The 20,418-nt window shown below is 38.0% G+C and overlaps 1 long non-coding RNA gene and 1 pseudogene across 3 annotated transcripts; both read right to left on the minus strand.

The window, feature by feature from the left end:
• Positions 1-4,330: 4,330 nt before the first annotated feature.
• Positions 4,331-15,817, minus strand: LOC145778494 (uncharacterized). Of its 3 annotated transcripts, none has more exons than XR_014290442.1 (5): positions 15,561-15,817; positions 8,233-8,770; positions 5,865-5,943; positions 5,281-5,471; positions 4,331-4,495 (listed from the first exon to the last, which is right to left on the minus strand). It is a non-coding gene; the product is annotated as an uncharacterized LOC145778494 (long non-coding RNA). The 3 variants fall into 3 exon arrangements; XR_014290444.1 differs by having other exon boundaries at positions 6,101-8,770; XR_014290443.1 differs by having other exon boundaries at positions 5,842-8,770.
• A 2,697-nt stretch (positions 15,818-18,514) lies between these two features.
• LOC145778936 (SCAN domain-containing protein 3-like) lies at positions 18,515-20,106 on the minus strand (annotated as a pseudogene).
• Positions 20,107-20,418: the final 312 nt, after the last annotated feature.

Raw genomic sequence — 20,418 nt, forward strand, 5'->3', positions numbered from 1 at the left:
GATGTGAAATGCAATTTAGGAGGCTATTTACCAATTACAGATTCTGCGAAGCAGGACATTAAGGCGCGAACAAAACGGCGCAGACATAACGGCGCCAAAGTCAACGCAACAAGTTCAATTTATAGAACGATAATACTCTGCAACCATAACGAAAGTTTATGTGTGAATAAGGATTTTTGGAGCTGGTATACAAGTCCCCCCCCACCACCCTTGGCAACTCATGACAAAGAGGAATTGACCAAAAAATGTTAACAAAATGAGGAAAAGGTTCTGAGCTGGTTACGTTGACTTTGGCGCCGTTTTGTCTGCGGCGCCGTTTTGTTCGCGCCTTAATGTCGTGGACCGCAGATTCTGGATTCTAACGCTTGGCTGTTTCAGAGCATTTGCCTAAATGGCCATTGGCCACGCAATCGCTCAATTGCTCATCCATTACTATATATAGTATGTATATATAAATGATAAAAAATATTTAAACATGATGGCATAAATGCTCCTTGCCTTCAAATCTAAAGCAAATGATGCAATAATGTGATTTCTACCACGGTAGCATCAACTTGGTATAGAAATCAGTGGATATGCAACATCCAACTTGATCTTGAAATTAATGGATGATGCAACATTCAAGCAACAACAGCCTTAGTGCATTATTTTATTGAGTTATGCAAGCATGTACTCTGAGTGAAAGGCACTTCATTCGTAAAAAGTAGTTTTGAGGTGAAATAAGCATGAATCTACCTTTTTTTGCATCTTTTTTAAAAAAACCCAATAAAACCCAAAAAACCCGAGTTTTTTTAAAAAAACCCGGGCGGGTTGGGCTTTTTTAAAAAAACCCGGGTTTTTCTCAACCCTGTCAATAATAGGCAGATGGCTCAGAAATCAGAATGATTCCTCTACCGGTATGACAGTGATGTTTGAAATGGACGCATTCAGGAATTAAAACAGCAACTACACAGTGCGCTATAATTATATAGTATACATAATTTTAATACACACACCACTAAATTATTACACACTTAAAAGTATGAAAATATGTTTCTAATAAAAAAGACTTACAATTTAAGTTAACAAATACGATTTTCAGAGGTCATTGAAAAAAGATGGTTACAAATGTGCACGTGGACTAACTCACGTTTTTCAAACCCTCGTTCGAAGCAATAGTGGCGCATTTAAATTTTAACACTACTTTAAGAGTTGCGACACCTTTGGGCACACTAAAATTTCAGTAATAATAATAATGTTATGGTTTTATTTATTGTCGCTCTACAACAGCTAAGGTCTTTTAGCGACAGGGCTCATTTTTAATTTATATCAGGTTTACGATGTTATCACATTATTACCCGACTCATTCTCACTGCGCTATGCAGGATAGAACACAATCGGTACCGTTTTTAAAGTCTTCGGTTTGACCCGACCTGGAATCGATCTCAGATCTACCAGCACCAGAGCCGAAGGCGAAACCACTCGGCCACTGAGCTGGTTTAAAATTTCAGTATACAGTTCATTTGTTTTTGTTGGCAATATCAAGAAGTGTACAAAGTAACAAACACTGATGACAAATAGTTTGCACAACAATAATGGCAGCGAGAGACCAAACATCACCAAAGTCAGCTGACACCCAAAAAGTCAATGCATTTCACAATTGTGATCTTCCCGGTATATTTGAAACAAATAAATATTTCTTTTATTTTTTCAGGTATTGATAGAAATTCATCAATTGCTTTGGTACCTGGGTTTTTTTGTTTTTTTTTCGGTCATTTATCGGTCATTGACCAATTTTTTAGCAAAATGTCCGAAAAAAATATAGTCAATTCGGTCAAAATGTCCGAAAAATATATAGTCAATTCGGGTGTTGCAAGGTTGAGTTTCGCTGATGAACGTTGAAGAAAGTTTTCTCAGATAAAACACGACAACGTTTCTCAGCGAAACTTAATGTTGTAGCTCATAGGCGCCTAACTATTTTTTTGGCCGTGGGGGCGAAAGCGTGTTTCATCAGCAGCAACGTAAACTCAGCAAAATGTCACGCAGATGGATGACATAATTATGTCGTCACACTAGGATTGCTTTTATTGCCACACTCGGAGTTATCGCTACGTTCGACCTACCGTTAATTATTATAATAAAACTCGACCACTTCGGTTAAGCAAACACATGCCATGCGTCTGCGTAAACTAGCGGTTGACGGACTGCGACTCTTTAAGCTAAGCACAACATAAAGTTTAGCAACGAATTAGATTTATTACCATGAAACAAGAGACGAAAAGGTTTACTAAAAAGTAAAAGGTATACTGTAAATGGAATGACAATGTCTTGAAAATGGAATGCAAATACTAACTTGATTATACGCTTGAAAATGTACCTGTTGAAAGTAAAATCATTCACGTTTACATCAATTCAACAGCACGTCACCTTGAATAAATTCAGAAGTTGCTGACATCCGTAAACAACTCTTGAAAAATAGTTACCGAGAGACGTTTGATTATAGCTCCCTTTTCACTACAATATCGCAACTTATGACTGACCTGCTTTCAACTTTATGACTGACCTGTTTCGTGTTGCAGATGAAACAAAAGATGCGCATATTCCCGCCTTTGATCAGGTTTCTATGGCAACGGTCGTGTGTGCGCCATGCAGTTTGCGCGAGTCCGTTGTTGCGTTGATTATTCCGCATGTGCGCAATGCGGTTTGTACCAGCCCTTGTTGCGTTGGTTGGTGTTTACGTCGTGCCAAGACTTCAAGTTCATTTTCACAGCGAGCGGTTCACTGCCGCGACAATTCACTGCAGAGGTTTCGACTTTCGAAAGCAACATCGAGTCTGTTTGCAAGCGCATAAAGCTAAACGCACGCTCCGTCTACGTAGCAAATTATGTTGTTTTTGAGTGCATTCAACATCTATGACATTGAATCGACACAAAATGGTAGATTTTTGCTATGTCGCAGGCAGCAAAATCAGTCATTTTTACATTGATTCAACGTTTGCAGACGTTAAATCAATGTAAAAATTACAGATTTTGTCTGGTGTGAAATTGTAGTATCCTACTCGTTCTAGTGATCATTTATCGCGAAGCTGTTGCGGTTTGCATTCAAAAAATGTTGTCCTGCTGCCGATCGCTAGTTCATCTATTGTTTTATGTATCAATACAGCATAAAAAGTTGGCGCCTATGTTGTGGCTAGTCCGGAAGTGCAAATTTTGGTTTGTATCAACTACTTGAAAGGAAATATTTTCCTCAGAAAAAATGACCGAAATAAATAAAAAATGACCGAATTTTTTCAAGTCATTTCGGACAAATGACCGAAAAGTATCAGCGAAAAAAAAAACCCAGTTTGGTACCGTAACGGTTCTGATAGATTCAAACATAGCTACCGACCTTAACAAAAGCCTAGCCAACGTGCAAACCTATAACAGCTGGAGGTTGGTGTAAATTTGGTTTTGAACTCCAGGCTAAATGTACTATGCGGTATATCTTATTGAAATGATAGTTTTAAGAATCTAAACTACCAAACTGAAATCACCACAAAAACAGGATTTCACTATTTTATAAATAACATCTTTTTTGATACCAGTGTTGCCATTCACTGGATAGAACAGCTTGACGGAGCATGCGACAACGTTCAAAGTCTTTACAAGTAAATCTAGAGCTTCCACAATATTATTTTCTATTTTCTCATCAGTCTAGTCTGTTGATGTAGAATTTTGGCGAAAATTCTACGTTAGAGAATATCATTCTCGCTGGCACCAGTGGCGTAGCTAGGGAATGTGCCGCCCGGGGCGGTTTCAGATTTTGCCGCCCCTTCAAGATAAAAGCATATGAAAATGAAAGGCGTTTTTTTATCAGATTATAATCAAAAATCGTAGTCTGAAAGTGCCGCCCCCTAGCTACGCCACTGGCTGGCACCAAACAGTTGATCGGATTAAAGTAATGCGTCGCTTGGATATGCGGTTTTGAGACCTCCAACAAGACAGAGAAAAAAGCCAAGTAGATTGAACTGAACACAATGGTGCCAACTGCCAATAGGCTACGGGCCACGTACATTCGTGAACCTGGTTAACTCGTTGGGCCAATACAGTCTTTGCACGAGTGACCGTATGGTGCTTGTACATAGCCAATATCGGCCCCACAGGCGACTATATGTTGCCTATACACAGATGATCTGTCACTACCTTAGCTGTACGGTATCGAAACTATCGCGCCGCTATGAAGCGATTGTACAACACAAAGACTGATAAGTAGGCCTATTGCTCGTTAACTGAAACTGTTCTTCTGTCCTGGGATAGCATAATGTCTTTAGAGATACTTTTGACAGGTTTTGCAACACAACTTATTTAGCACTTGCATCTTTTATTATTATCGACACAATCAACTGTTGACCACTTCGGCTTTAACCCAGTGTTTTCTTCGCCTTGGAGATCACGCCATTTTCGCATCTAGGTGCTGGCTGCCTTCTCTACCTCTTTTTCTGTAACTTTAGTCAGCAGCGGGTTTCGTAGAACTGCTTCTAAAACAAAGATTAAAAAGTTGTCAACAAAAAAACTGTAATATTAAAATCTGTTACGTGCATATAGGCCTAACATAACCATTCAAAAAAACACTGGTCAACAGCAAATTTTAAATGGAGATCCAATTACTGTAAATGATTCTTGAAGGCTTTTTGACTCTAATTTCGAAAATGTGCTTATTTTTTGACATGGTCACCAGGTTTCATGGATATTTGAATTTTTGTTGTTTAAATATGACATATATCGACGCAATTTCACCTTTTAGTTTTAGTGACAATTTTGACCTCAAGCTTGCACAATGCGGAAAACTGCATTTTAGAAATGTATTTTATATATGACTAAATACGTAAAAATATCTAAAATACTAAAGTGTAAATATTTTCGAAACCAAACGTGAACAAAAAACGAGCGCAAATTTGGAATCAGCGCAGAAACTTCATTTAGAAAAATTTACTTGTATCTCTGATTAAAAAATTGACTTAAAATTTGTTGACGAGTGAAATTAATCTACGGCAAAGCAGTAAACGATTCGTTAAATAGGATAGGCATCACCATCTTGTACCAATTGCCGGTTGTAGGGACAAACTATTTCATTATTGACAATTTGACTTTCTCACATAATCTACCACTACAGTTTTTTGTGACTTCAAACTTTATACCACGAGAATGAAGTTCGAAAATTATTTCATTATTTCTTTATGTTTTTGTGGTGTGTGTTTTTGGTGTTAGATTTCACCTTAAAGTTTAATATGGAAACTAAACGTTTGAGCGTTAGACTGCTTACTTTTTATGACATCCACAATGTTGTTCATAAAACATAGCGCCTTCTTTTGTGGCAAACTAGAATCCTCTCTCCATAAACTCTTTCCCGACCAAATATATTTCTCACACAATTGATATAAAATGATGCTCTCCATCACTCGCCAGCTGCACTCTTTTACTGACGAGCCACCCCACCACAGAAAGGCGAGAAATCTGAAACAAAAAATACTCAGAAACAAAATATTACGCACCGATAACCTGCTTACTGAACAATATTTACTGAAACTTGAGATCTTGGGTTGTGACAGTAATGATCTTGATATGTAATATATTCGGTAAAGCTTGATCGACCATCTTGTAGCCCTCATTATCAGCACAATATTACAAGCCTACGTTATGTGACCTGTCATGGGTTTACTTTCGTTTCTGCTGTGAATTAAATGTTGGTTACATTTCATTCAAATTGTAGGCCTATCGTGCAATTTTTTTTTCAAAACCTATGAAACCCTTTCCCCATGAAAATTTTCTGCTTACGCCACTGCATCTATCCCAAGATAGAAAAAAACTGTTTTAATATGCTTACTTTAATTTGTTCAGCTTATTTACCTCCTCATCAGGTTGCACTATGGCAGGACAGAATACTCTTTGGCTCGTTCAGCTTTAGCCAATCCTTCTAGGTAAGTAGCTGAAAAAAATAAAAGCAGTACAGTTAGTACAGTAGTTCGCGCTTATTAAGCTGATGGTTAATAGGCCCACAGCTTATCAACCTAATTTGGTCCTGTCCAGAATTATTGCCATTCACTCCGGTAATGTAGAGAGTATTCTCTGCTTAATAAGCTCACCTCAAAATTGTCAGGTCCAAAGGTGGGCTTAATAAGCGGGTATACTATACTATGTATACAAAATACAACATCTTAACCAAAACTGGTGATAAGACACTGATACAATACAACATTTTCCACCTGGCAGCAACTGTACATCATACACATCACATCGATTCATCGGGCTCAGTTTGCTTCATTATAGCGTGAGCTATCGGTTTTCAAAAAGTGCAATTTGGTCAATACAGATGTGTTTTGGTTTTGAACCATATGCAAAATGCATGGAACACATTCAACTTCATTGCATGCATTAAATATTACGACATGATACATTATGCAGTTAACATATGTCCCTAAAATAAGAATACGAAAGGGGCTGTATTATTAAAACCGTACCGGTACTACCATAGGCTACATAGCCGTTTCACTATAAAAAGACATTTACATGGAGTGAACAGCTGTATTGTAGCATGTTTGCGATTAGTAAGATGTAGGCTATATGTAAAATGTTGCATGCAAGATATTATATAAATATAGCCACTTCCGACATAAAACACATAAATATCTGCTGTGATATTAAATCTGGTCAGCAATACAAAAACTAGCAAAAGGCATGGATTGGAAAATAAGAAAAGCTACATACGAAGCATTTATTGGTAGAAGCATTACCTTTTGTCTAATTTCCTTTACAAACAAATTATTTTTAAGTTTTGGCACTTTGCAAATGTCTAAAACCAATGACTCACATGGGTAATCAAATAATGATTCTACTTTTTCAAACTGTTGTATATTTGAAACCAAACACAATCAGTTTTAGTTTGTATGCAATTGTTTGGCATTGATACAGTTAGAACCGTAACTTTTAACTGTAATTTTTTAAACTACTTGCAAGAAACATGCTCAGTAGGAATTGGTCCAGAAAAATGACTTTGTAATAATGACGTTTTCACATTTACATTTTCTAGTGATAATTTATCTATGTCAACATTTGATTTTTTCTTTCGAAGATATAACCTGTCGAAGAATAACCTGTTGAATAATGCTCAATAATTTGACTGGGCTTTCTAACTAAGCATTTCAGTTTGCCTAAATAATTTTCAAATGGAAAAGATGAAAAATTGTCCAACGACTCAAAGTTTTTTACATCATTTACTAAATAAACCAATTCATGCACATTATTGTATAGTATACCCGGTACAAGATTGTTGCTGCCATAAATTTGTGAAAGATGTTTGACAAATGCAATCAATAAGCTTTGAGCAAAATCACACTTTGAATTGCATAAATCCACATTCCGCATGCAATAAAATTCTAATTCTAACAGAAAGCAACAAGCAATTTTTATGCAATGAATCAGGAATAGTGTCCTGCATGCGCAGGACGACTGGACCAGTGTATAATAAAATTGCCTAAATTATGTGGCTTTCCAGAGAGGAACTTGGTCAAGTGAGCATGGGTTTCGAGCAAATTCTTGTAAAATTGAAAATTTAAATGCTAACAGTTTTCCTGATATATTTTTATGGATGATTTTATCAAATCTAATTTTTAATGGACCTGAAAGCCACAGGGTAATCAATCTTTTTACAACTCCTAAACACACAAGATGCATATAGTCAATTGGAAATTGACTGATCGTAACCAAGGATATTGAACAAAATGTACTAAGCCCTTTATGATACTCCTCATGTAGCAATTTTTCAAAACTCAATTAAGTGCAAAAGCGTGCATCAACTTCTGGAAAGAGCATCTTCTCTCCATTGTGTACACGTACAGTCGTACACCAGTCTGAGTACACTTATCATGATAACACAACCATGATAACCAGCACAAGATTTAACGTTTTTAACAAAATAGCGAGCTTGTGCATCACATATGAGATTTTGAATTTTTACAGTGTATGTTTTATCTTTAAAAACAAAACCAACAAACTGCAGTACTTTAACTTCATTTGAAAATGCCTGCAGATATTTTTCTACTTGTTATTTGGCTTATGGTAGCCAGCAAAAACTCCAATTGTAAAAGGCTGCAGATGTTGCAATGACTAACCATGCCAAAGTTGGGCCATAGTTGATGCATCGAGCTTTTAAACAAGGATAGTCCATCTATGTTTACATTAATAAGAATTTCATCTGATAATTGTAAGCTGGAATTACCGACAAGTTCTTTACAAATGCTTTTTTCAACACCAACATGCTAATTGCTAATAAGATCCGCCAGCAATACTTTCCATTTCAGCCACATTTGTAGTTCGAGTCGTTGGGTATATTTGGGTGAAAGTTTTGCAATATATATATTATTATAATATTGCAATATTTCTAAAAGTAGAGGCAAATCGCATTCACTAAAATTGCCTTTTTGGTTGTTTGCGGAAGCATCTCAAGCATAGCTATTCTTTGCACAAATAATTGTTTCTAATTCTTTGCGAGCATTAATAGTTTTTCGACCTTTTGACCAATGCGACGACATAGCAATTCAAATGTAGTTTCAACTCAACTTCCAGCAATAAAAGGTGTCCTTGGTGTAGCAGCGTCAATTGGATGAATTTGGATGCCGACGGGTCACAGAGTGGCAGTAGTTTTTTGCTGTCTTTAAACGACGAACGTGTTACATCAACTACGGGTTTGCAGCAATAAGGTTTACAGTAGAGTTGATGTGTATCCAGATGCGACGGTTATCCAGATGCAACGGTTTCTGAAGACAATATGATAAATTGTAAATAGAAAAGCAGAATTAGGCCTAACTGTTGTTTTACACAGATGAAGAAGACCATGTTACATAATCATAAAACCATAGACGAGAACGTTAATCTGACATACGGTAAGCGGATACTCAAAATGCAAATGTTTTAAAACAAATATAGTTGCATATACGCAGAGGTGGGCAGTAGTACTTTTGTAGCGGCTCTACTTTTTTGGTAAAAGTAGCGGTAGCGGCTAGGCTGTACCAAATTTTGGTAACTTTCTCGGATTACTTAGCAAGTTTCCCAAAAGTTGTGGCTTAGGTACCTAATCAAAATGTCATATTTATTTTTTGAAAAAAATTGGTCTTACGCCCCCTCAATGCTTGTTTCCATGACAACGGGCCCAAAATTGACGAAACAGCTATAACTCCGGAACCACTAGAGGTAAAAGCAAAATTTTTTTTAAAAGATGCAGAATACCCAAGTTCCTATCTGTTGTCAATACATTTTGTAGGCCTATGTGCAGCACTTTTCCCAAAATTTACAAAAAACGTGTTTTAGCCTATTTATCAGCAAAAACTGCAAACACAAAGCAATGAAAATGAATTAGTATAATGCAAATAACATTTCTCTAAACTTGCACATTTCAGCATGTCTACCTTGAATAAAACATAAAATACTGTACAAACAGTCAGCAACAACTAAACAACAATCGATTGGCAATATTAAGCTGAAATCTCACATTGCAACCAAAAAAGTTTAGCTTTGTACAATTGATATTGACATCCCCAGGCAAAGAACATTACACAGTGCAATACTACCATTATTGAATAGAATTGCTGAATACGTTTCAACAACAAACTAAAAATATTCATAGCAATAACTAGTTTATGCCAGAAAACACAATGCACCACAACAGGCTGTCGTCCACAGTCAATTGATTGTTTAATCCATCACAAAACTGATCCTTGCAACTTCAACAATAGTTTAGGTCAGAGGCGTGCAACATACGGCCCGCGGGCCAGAGCACGGCCCGCGATACCCATTTACGTGGCCCGCACATTCTTCATCAAGTAGCCCACTATTTTTAAATACTTTTCACTGTTAGATCGGAGGATGTTGTTATTTGTAACGTCATCATTAGCATTATTGACTTTTAGCATTATTACATCATTAGCATTATTGTTGCGTCATTAGTAAGCGTTGTAGAAAACCGCCTTGTTCTTCTGGCAATGATTAACATAAGTCTTACTTTATGGGTGCAGTGTGGTGAATATATTAATATTCATTCTACAAAAAGCTTAGCATAGTAAAAATGTCTACAAGTAAGAAAAGGAAGGTTGATTATGAAAGGCGGAAGTTCAACAATGAGTGGTGTATAAATTACTTCGTTGTTCAACACAATCAAGATGTTGTTTGCCTGATTTGTCAAAACACTATAGCAGTAATGAAAGAGTACAATATCAAGCGACACTACTGTGCAAAACACTCTGCTAATTATGATAGCATTGTGGGTCAATTACGGGTTGACAAAATGCAGCAGTTGAAAAAGTCTTGGAGCAAACAGCAAGAGGTATTTCACGGTTACAAGAAAGACATTGAGCTTGTTACAAAACTGAGCTTCAAGATATCTGAAACTCAATGTGTAACTTGATTGTGTGTACTTTTCCATTAAATAAATTGTTCATATAAATTCATGTGTTATTCGATAGACTGGCCCTCAGCATCATTATAATTGTACGTTGTGGCCCATTGCGATAAACAGTTGCACGCCCCTGGTTTAGGTGCTGGAGTGCTGGTGTTCATGGTCTTGAAAAGACTTTTTTAATCACTCTTTCACAAGATGTTGCTGCTCCAAGTTGAAAATGTCGTAACTGAGAGACCATTTTTAACAATATTTGCTGTTGTTGCAATGAGGTGCTGCTGTTCGGACAGGATTTTCCTAAAAGAGGTCAAATTTCTGACCCAGTCAGAAAAGACCACAAAAAATTCCTGTGCTTAAGCTTGATCTATTTAGGAGGAGTCTTACCTGAAGACACATTTTTTTCAATAAATGCTCCTGGTGCCATTTTCCATGCCCGCTGGATGGCCAAAGTAATTTATACATTGAAAATTGCTTTGTTTTCGTCTTCCCTGCAGCACAATGACTTACTGGATAAACAGTTGCTGGAACAGATCAGATATTCGGCTTTGTTTCTTGTGATTTATCACTTGAAGCCTTGGTTAACTTTTACCAACCCAATTTTAGCGCCAGCTGCAGATTTGAAACTGCATCAAACCCTGAGGACCGACTTAACATCCATGGAAAGAACCTCTTCATTGAAGAGTCTTCAACCCATCAAGCTGCAAGGATGATGCCAATGCTTTCAGCATACCTCAAAAAACTGGACCGCCATTTATGGTATTTGTCAGAAAGACTAGTCGTTTTGGTCGTTTTTAGTAATGTCGTACCCATTGGTGACAAGAAAGCTATGGTGAAATCTCGTTTCAAATGCAAGAAGAATAGCAAAACCAAACTTTCATTACAACAAATGCCGGTTCTTTATGACACTACAACATTGGCAGACATGATTGGTCCTGATTCTTGGAGACTGATCCAGGTTGTTGGAATGTTAATACATCATACAAACATGCTCAAGCCTTAGTGGAGGCACTCAATGTTGTGAATGATGCAGCAGAACAGGCATTGGGTCTGTTGACTACCTTCCACACCGGTAAAGTAACTAAAAATTCAAACCAACAGCAAATATTGCTAAAAATTGTGTCTCAGTACATGTTCAACTTGGAGCAGCAACATCTAGCGAGAGAATGACTAAAAAGAGTCTTTTCAAGACCATGAACACCAGCACCTAAACTATTGTTGAAGTTGCAAGGATGAGTTTTGTGATGGATTAAACAATCAATTGACTGTGGATCCCAGCCTAGGATTATATAATTACATTATTATATTTGCTCATCTCTTTGGTATACGTTGCTTCTTATCTTTTTTACTGATTAAAATTGTCGATTGATATCTCTTAAACTCCACTCACAATTAATTCATTCAGTAGCACGGTAAACCTGCTTAGTTTGTTTGCTTTTTTTTTTTTTTCTCTTTTGCATAATGAAAACATGTGTATCTGTATCACCAAATGCTTGATTTTCTTTTTGTGTATGTGTGTTTGTATATTTACTGTATATATGTCATTTAGGCCTACATCACCAAGCTTGAGGTGGCTGCTGACTAGATGACCGTTTGGTCTTTTCGCAGTCTCCTCGTCATATGACACACAACCGATTATTATTGTATACTTTGTATTCTTTTCATGTTTGTGTTTGTGACAAATAAATAAATGAACTGAACTGAGCCTGTTGTGTTGCATTGTGCTTTCTGGCATAAACTAGTTATTGCTATGATTTTTTTTAGTTTGTTGTTGAAACGTATTCAGCAATTCTATTTTATATTATAATGGTATTATTGCACTGTGTAATGTTCTTTACCTGGCAATGTCAATATCGATTGTACAGTATTATACAAAACTAAGCTTTTTTGGTTGTGATGTGAGATTTCAGCTTAATATTGCCAATCGATTGTTGTTTAGTTGTTGCTGACTGTTTGTACAGTATTTCATGTTACATTCAAGGTAGACATGCTGAAATTTGCAAGTTTAGAGAAGTGTTATTTGCTAACTGATGTGTGAAACTATTTAACTTTTGTTGATTTGCTTAAATAGGATTTTAGCTATTATACTAATTCATTTTTATTGCTTTGTGTTTGCAGTTGTTGACTGATAAGTAGGCTAAATCACATTTTTTGTAAATTTTGGGAAAAGTGCTGCACATAGGCCTATAAAATGTATTGACAACAGATAGGAACTTGGGTGTTCTGCATCTTTCAAAAAAAAATTTTTGGTTCTCCCTCTAGTGGTTCCAGAGTTATAGCTGTTTCGTCAATTTTGGGCCCGTCGTCATGGAAACAAGCATTGAGGAGGCGTAAGACCAATTTTTTTTCAAAAAATAAATATGACATTTTGATTAGCCACAGCCACAACTTTTGGGAAACTTGCTAAGTAATCCGAGAAAGTTACCAAAATTTGGTACAGCCTAGTAGCGACGCTACTTTTTAATTGGAGTAGCGTCTGCAGTAGCGGCGCTATTTTTTTCCAAAGTAGCGGTACCGGGAGAGACGCTACTTTTTTTCAGTTGCACTCCTGCTACCCGCTACTTTTTAATTTAAATTGAAAAAAATGCTTGTTTTTTTGCAATACTGGCGTGGTTAAGCAGCTATATAATCGGCTTGGTTGCAAAGTTTTGGTCTTTTCTAGCTGATGTTAACTTCTTCGACGAATATCTCCTTGTGATGAAGCCTATCTGCCAGGCTTTAGACATTCTCCAGGGCGAGTCCAAGGAATATTACGGAGTCTTGCTTCCAACCATCACAATTTGCGGAAAGAAGTTGACCGAGAGCAGTGATCTGGTGATCTGTGAGGAGTTGAAAGTGAAATTCCTTGAAAGGGTGAAGAAACGATTCAACAAGTGCTTCAACAACATGAAATGCATTATGGCATCATGTCTTCATCCCTCCTTCAAGACATCGTGGCTACAATTTCTGCACCACGTTTCCACGGATGATGCTGACGCACTGCGAGAAAAAGTCAAGACAGATGTAATTCGACTGTTGCGGGAGACATCAAGCCAGGTTGATACCGAGAAGAGTGACACCAACACCAGTCATGACTCCGAGGATGTATTTTTTGGAGTGTTTGCGCCATCCCGTGAAAGGTCGGTGCAGAAAGAAGCAGCAATTATTGTGGACTAGTGTTGGGCGATATTGAAAAAAACAAAACGATACGATATTTGAAAAAATACTCGATATTTCGATACTTTTCGATATTTTTGTTCTAATTAAGAAAAGAGTTTCTCAGTCTTCGAAATTAGTGCCGGCAATTGCCGAGGTGATTGCCGACGCAGATGCATGAATGGCGCATTAGCGTCGGCAATGAAAATGCCAAGGCCAAATGAGCGCTTGTAAGGTTAGGGTTAGACATTCTTCCCGGTCGTTATGCCACAGCCATAGATTTGCTCCTTAGTCAACACCCTGATGGAGCTCTGCGAAAGAGGCGTGTGGATGGGTATCAAAGAACGAAAGCAGCAAAACGTGGACGCTTCATTGCGAAGACAGTGTAGATTTACAGCCAAGCGATGAGCCTCTTGATGTGTCCGATTCCAGTGATGACGCGACAACCTCATCCTCCGATACAGCATCTGATGCTTCCGATTCTGACTAGTTCTTCATCAAACAGACTTTGTGTTGCTCGCAGTATCCCAATTGTGCCGAAATTATGTTAGTGCTGGGGTTTTTTTTCGTGTGAGACTTTTCGGTCATTTGTCCGAAATGACTTGAAAAAATTCGGTCATTTTTTATTTATTTCGGTCATTTTTTCTGATATATTTCCTTTCAAGTAGTCGATACAAACCAAAATTTGCACTTCCTGACTAGCTACAACATTAAGTTTCGCTGAGAAACGTTGTCGTGTTTTATCTGAAAAAAGTTGGAACAGACAAACGTTTCTTCAACGTTCATCAGCGAAACTTCAACCAAACTTTTTTTCGGACATTTTGACCGAATTGACTATTTTTTTCAGACATTTTGCTAAATAATCGGTCAATGACCAAAAAAAAACCCCAGTGTTAGTGCATACGTAAATCAAGGCAATCTTCTCGCAGGGAGCTATTAATTTGTTACCGGTTCTTGGTTGAGCAATTAACGTTATTTTATGATAATTCAACGTCGCTAGATGTCGAATTAATGTAAAACAAACGTAAATTTCTTATTGGGCATTGTTGTTACGCAATATAACCAATATAAGCCGCCGGGAAAATTAAATCGATTTGTGTTGACTCGAACGTTGAATCAACCCAAAATTAACTTACTTTTATTCAACGTGAATCACCGTAACAGCGTGCGTATCGCGTTGTTCGCTTTATCGCTACTTTTGGTATTATTACATCACAACAAATCCAACAGTGCGGTCGTGATAGACTACTCTAGTATATTTTTCGCTTCTCGTTTTACATGTTTTGGTACAGTTTTTTTTCGTAATAAACGTTCACAGCAATTGCCGAGGCAATTTCAACTTTTGCCGTTTGGCCTGGGCAACGTTTTTGTAGGAGTTTGCAGTTACGAGTTAGGGCTGTAATAGTCAAAATATCGAACGATATTGAAATAAATATCGATATTGAAAAGATATCGTATCGTATCGAAAATTCGATATATCGCCCAACACTATTGTGGACGCCTTTTTTTTGGACAAGAGCAAGTCCTTGAGCTTTTCGAATACCGAGTTAAAACATCTGTTCATTAAATACAACACTCCTATTCCTTCCAGTGCTGCGGTGAAGAGACTTTTTTCTGTTGGAAAAGATGCGCTTAAGCGAAAGCGGGCAGGACTTAGTGACTCTCAGTTTGAAATGCTCGTGTTTTTGGAAGAAATGCGTAACAATTAATTTCCCTTAGAATGTGTTTTCTATAACGACGTTAAAATGACAGTGTAAACGAATGATAACATTCGTTTTCAAGGTCATTTTTGCGTCACTAGGGACTTGAGTGTTCCGAGTGTCATTTTAGACAAAAGTAGCGGAAGAAGTAGCGGTGCACGCGCTACTTTGGCCCGAGTAGCGGGTAGCGCACTACTTTTGTAAATTGGTAGCGGTAGCGCGTGCTACTTTGGCCCAAGTAGCGGTAGCGCGCTACTTTGAAAGCAGCGGGTGCCCACCTCTGCATATACGACATAATTAATCATATAAAAAACAATATCTTACCAATTAATTGTAGCATACAGATCTTCACAAGTTCATTTCTGCACTTTGACAGTTGACAAAATCACCTTGAACACTATCTGCATTCTGCATATATGCAGCAGCAAATGTCTCTGCTCTATACACTATCAATCAAGCTTATTTCGGCATAGCTCCACATTTATTTTCACTGTACACTAGAGATGCAGCAAACCCAACAATTTTATCCGCTCATCGCAATTTATCTGGGACTTTCACACTGCACCGCACTGCAAATTACAAAATTTTCTAAAAATAGTTTAATGCGTTATTTTTTAGAAAGTCAATTGTGGCAAAAAGCACCCATGGCATATAACTGGTAACCTGCCGGTACAGTTGTGCACTAATTGACTAGGCTAACCAGATCATATTCTCTTATCAGCAATGCATCTAAGTTCTAAGGAATTGTTTGTTTGGTTTATCTTTATCCTGCATTGCGGGAAAGCGGACTTGAGCGCTATGCATCGGTGTACGCCTTCCGACGTACACCTGACCCACGCTGCAGCCGACGGCAATGTCTGTTTCCGGTTGTCTACTCTACTTAGGCTATGACTTAAATTTGGTACTACCCATTACTCGAAATCGATCACTGGGTAGAGGCAATTATCGTAAAGTTTCTTGCCCAGAGAAACAACAGCAAGTGCGGGTGGCTGGAGTCGAACATGCAGGCTCTCGACTGCGAGCCCAACACGCTAACCACTCGGCCACTGCTGCCGAATTTGAATCTAAGACATAATACAAACTAAGACAAATAGAATGTTCCTGGATCCAGTATCAGGACTTTCGAACGCTTTTTGTAAGCAAAAATGCAATTTTAATGTCACTGGTTGTATGAACCACACAGACAGACAAGATGTCAAGAGTAAAACTTATAGCCTGAACTCACTGGGCTAACTGTTATAGTAACTAATGCGGTAGTTGCGCTAGGCCTATAGCCTGGTAACTGAGCTTATGAGCTAGACTATTAACCAAAAACACTTGTACAGCTTCCCTCACAAGCCAGCCACAAAAACCTGTCAGCGTCAACTGCAACCTGCAATGGCTGCAAACTGGGTTTTTTTTTTCGCTGAGACTTTTCGGTCATTTGTCCGAAATGACTTGAAAAAATTCGGTCATTTTTTATTTATTTCGGTCATTTTTTCCGATGAAAATATTTCCTTTGAAGTAGCTGATACAAACGAAAATTTGCACTTCCTGACTAGCTACAACATTAAGTTTCGCTGAGAAACGTTGTCGTGTTTTATCTGAGATCAGATCAGACAAACGTTACTTTCAGTCTTCGAAATTAACATATTTTTATTTTTGCAAAAACATTGTCAAGGTCAAACGGCAAAAGTTGAAATTGCCTCGGCAATTGCATGTGAACGTTTATTACGAAAAAATTGTACCAAAACATGTAAAGCGAAAAGCAAAATATATACTAGAGTAGTCTATCACGACCGCACTGTTTGATTTATTGTGATGTAATAATACCAAAAACTAGCGATAAAGCGAGCAACGCGATACGCACGCTGTTAAGTAATAAACGTTATATAACTGACGGGGGGGAAAGTAAGTTAATTTTGGGTTGATTCAATGTTCGAGGCAACACAAATCGATTTAATTTTCCCGGCGGGTTATATTGCGTAACAACAGTACCCAATAAGAAATTTACGTTTGTTTTACATTAATTCGACATCTAGTGGCGTTGAATTATCATAAAATAACGTTAATTGCTCAACCAGGTACCAGTAACAAATTTCCCTGCGAAAAGATTGCCTCGGTTTACGTTTACACTAACATAATTTCGGCACAATTGAGATACTGTGAGCAACACAAAGTCGCGAGGCGCGATAAGGAGTAGATGCTTAGACTAATTTGACGTCTACCATCGTTGAATCAATGCAAATAGGATGATATTTTTATGAAAGATTCAATTCTCTCAGCTGGGCACGTGTCTAAGCGCCGGCGAAGTAGGAAGTAACCCAAATAAAACATCCAGCAATAGTAAGAGTCTGGTGTAGTCCAAGAAAATTATTTTTTTTTGTAATCTTTTGGTCCTTACAAGCGCTCCTGTGGCCTCAGCATTTTTATTGCCAACGCTAATGCGCCATTCACGTATCTGCGTCGGCAAGTGCCGATTGCCCACGCAAATTTCGAAGACTGACTTCTGTATTTGCGTTATCACATATAATAAGACATTGGATCAACGTTTAAACACTAAGTCTACGTCTTGTATTTCCGATTGACAAGAAATCGTACAGTGGCGCAAGAAGCTTCTTTGCAATCACTGAAATCGATTTGAGCGCGTACGTATTTTTTCGGACATTTTGACCGAATTGACTATATTTTTTTCGGACATTTTGCTAAAAAATCGGTCAATGACCGATAAATGACCGAAAAAAAAAACCCAGGCTGCAAACCATTTGATTGCATAGCTTTCCATCTTAGGGTTTCCGAAGGAAGCCACTTTAACAAGTCGAAATTCTGCCACTGAAATTGATTAGAATGCAACCGCCAACCAATCAGAAAATGTTGTAAGAGGCTACCATCCAATTGTGATCCTTCTCGCACTCATCCAGAGAGTTAATGCTTGTTTTGAACTTTATTTGGTAATTACAGAAGAAAAAGAGCAATAGCAGTAGTGGGAATCGAACCCGCGTCAATGAAATGACTACTTTCTAGCCCTAACCTTAACCCTTAAGCCAGGGGTTCCCAACCTTTTTATGTTCTCGTACCACTTAGCCACCATGGATTGTCAACACGTACCACTATTTTCAAAACAACTAATTTCATCCAATATTAAATTATTTGCAAGATGATGAATCTGGATGTAAAGTCAGCGAAAGTAGCAAAATTAGCAACAAAACTTCACAGAGTCCATTACACCACACAGCACAGAACGCATCAGAATAACAAAGAAAAAGACACAACCAAACACAAACACAATACAACTAAATTTAATGAGATTTTTGTTTTTGTTTATCTTTCACCAGTTGATCGATGCGTGGCATAACTTTGCTAATAGCACATCTGAAGTCATGTCCAGGGGCACATATTCGGTTTCGATTTGATGATCATAAGAATAGAAAATCCCTGCTCGCATTCCCAAGTAGAAGGAAAAATCAGTAGTTGTGGAACAGCGTGGGAAGCTAGCGTTGGGTATGAAGAAGCCATACTAAGCCAAAAGTTTATTGCAGAACATTCTTTGAGTTGTTTTTTTGCTGTCTGATCCTCCAGCATGTCTATCAGTTCCTCTTGTTCCCCTGTACCGACAGGTAGGTCGGCTGGGTCCACTGAGAAAGGATCTGTGATGTATGGGCACTGGGCAGCTTGTGGTATCTGGAAAGTAATGCTGCAATTCAGCAGTTAGCAGCGAGAGGTGCTGGGTAATTTCTCTGGAAAAGTCATCACTGATTTCCATTTCAAGGGCTGACAGAAATTTAAACATACCATAGCGCTTGTTTTCCACATTTTTTCTCCATAATTCCACCTTTCGGATAAAAGCTCCCAGTTTTGAAACAAAGTCTACGACAGTGCAGTTTTGCCCTTGAAATGACAGATTTAAATGATTGAAAGCTTCAAATATATCTGACAAATAAGCCAATCTTGCAATGAATTCCTCGTCCTCCAGATCGTTTTGAAATTCATGGTCTTTCTGTTGGAAAAATAAAAGTAATTCATTCCTCATTTCAAAAAGACGCTTAGTTGTATTTCCTCGAGAGAGCCAGCGCACTTCTGTGTGATAGAGGAGACAAGTGTGGTCTGAGCCAAGATCTTCACAAAGAACCTTAAACAATCGAGTATTTAAAGCTGATGTTTTAACAAAATTTACGATTTTGACTACCCTGTTCAAGCACAATAACAACTTTGCAGGAAGAACCTTTGTGCAAAGAGCAAACCTGTGTATGAAACAGTGAACTCTTATGACGCGAGGTGACACAGCTTTGACATGGGCTTGAAATCCAGACTTTCTACCGAGCATAGAGGGAGCCCCATCTGTCGTACATCCGACAAGATTTCCACAATCCAGTTCATTTTCCTTGAAAAAAGTATCCAAAGAGTTGAAAATATCTTTTCCTTTTGATGTAGTGGACACCTCATGATTCAACAATAATTCCGTTTTTACAGTATCGTTCTGTGTAAAGCGGACGTAGACAAGCAGTTGGCAGCAGTTTGTGACATCTGTGAATTCATCAAGTTGTAAGGCAAATCCAAACTTTGAATCTCTTACTCCTGCAATCACTTGGTCAGTGATATCAACTGACATTTCCTCGATGCGTCGTTTCACAGTATTGTTAGAAAGCAATACACTATCCAACTTTGCCACTGAATCTTCTCCAATCAAATTTCTGACTAATATCTTTGCTGCTGGCAAAACAAGTGACTCGGCAATGACATGAGCTTTTTTGTTTTGGGCCATCAGAAGAGATACTTCATAGGATGCCTTCACAATTCCGGGATTATTTTGGTAAAACTGGCCTGTGTGATCCATGCGCTGTCGCTTCACGTTCTCCCCAAGTCGCTCAAAATAACTCTTATCTTGATTCATCTTATCTGCATGATTGGACTCAAGATGCCGCTTAAGCAAACTTGGTTTCAAAGCTGCATTTGAAAGGGTTTTCATACAGATCACGCACTGAGGTAAGCTATCTCCACGATGTTGAATAGCAATGAAACCATACTTAATATAATCTGCGGTTCTGCGCTATACTTTCGCTTCGACATTTTCAAATATTTAGACAAAACTGTAATGCTGTTCAGGATTCAGCCACTACACGTCGGAAAACCAACATCAGAATAAACGCAATTCTGCAATTGCACAGACCACATTGCACACGTAATAGTTTCGTCACAGACACCA

The sequence above is a fragment of the Aplidium turbinatum genome, chromosome 10 (assembly GCF_918807975.1).
Source record: "Aplidium turbinatum chromosome 10, kaAplTurb1.1, whole genome shotgun sequence".
Lineage (NCBI taxonomy): Eukaryota > Metazoa > Chordata > Ascidiacea > Aplousobranchia > Polyclinidae > Aplidium > Aplidium turbinatum.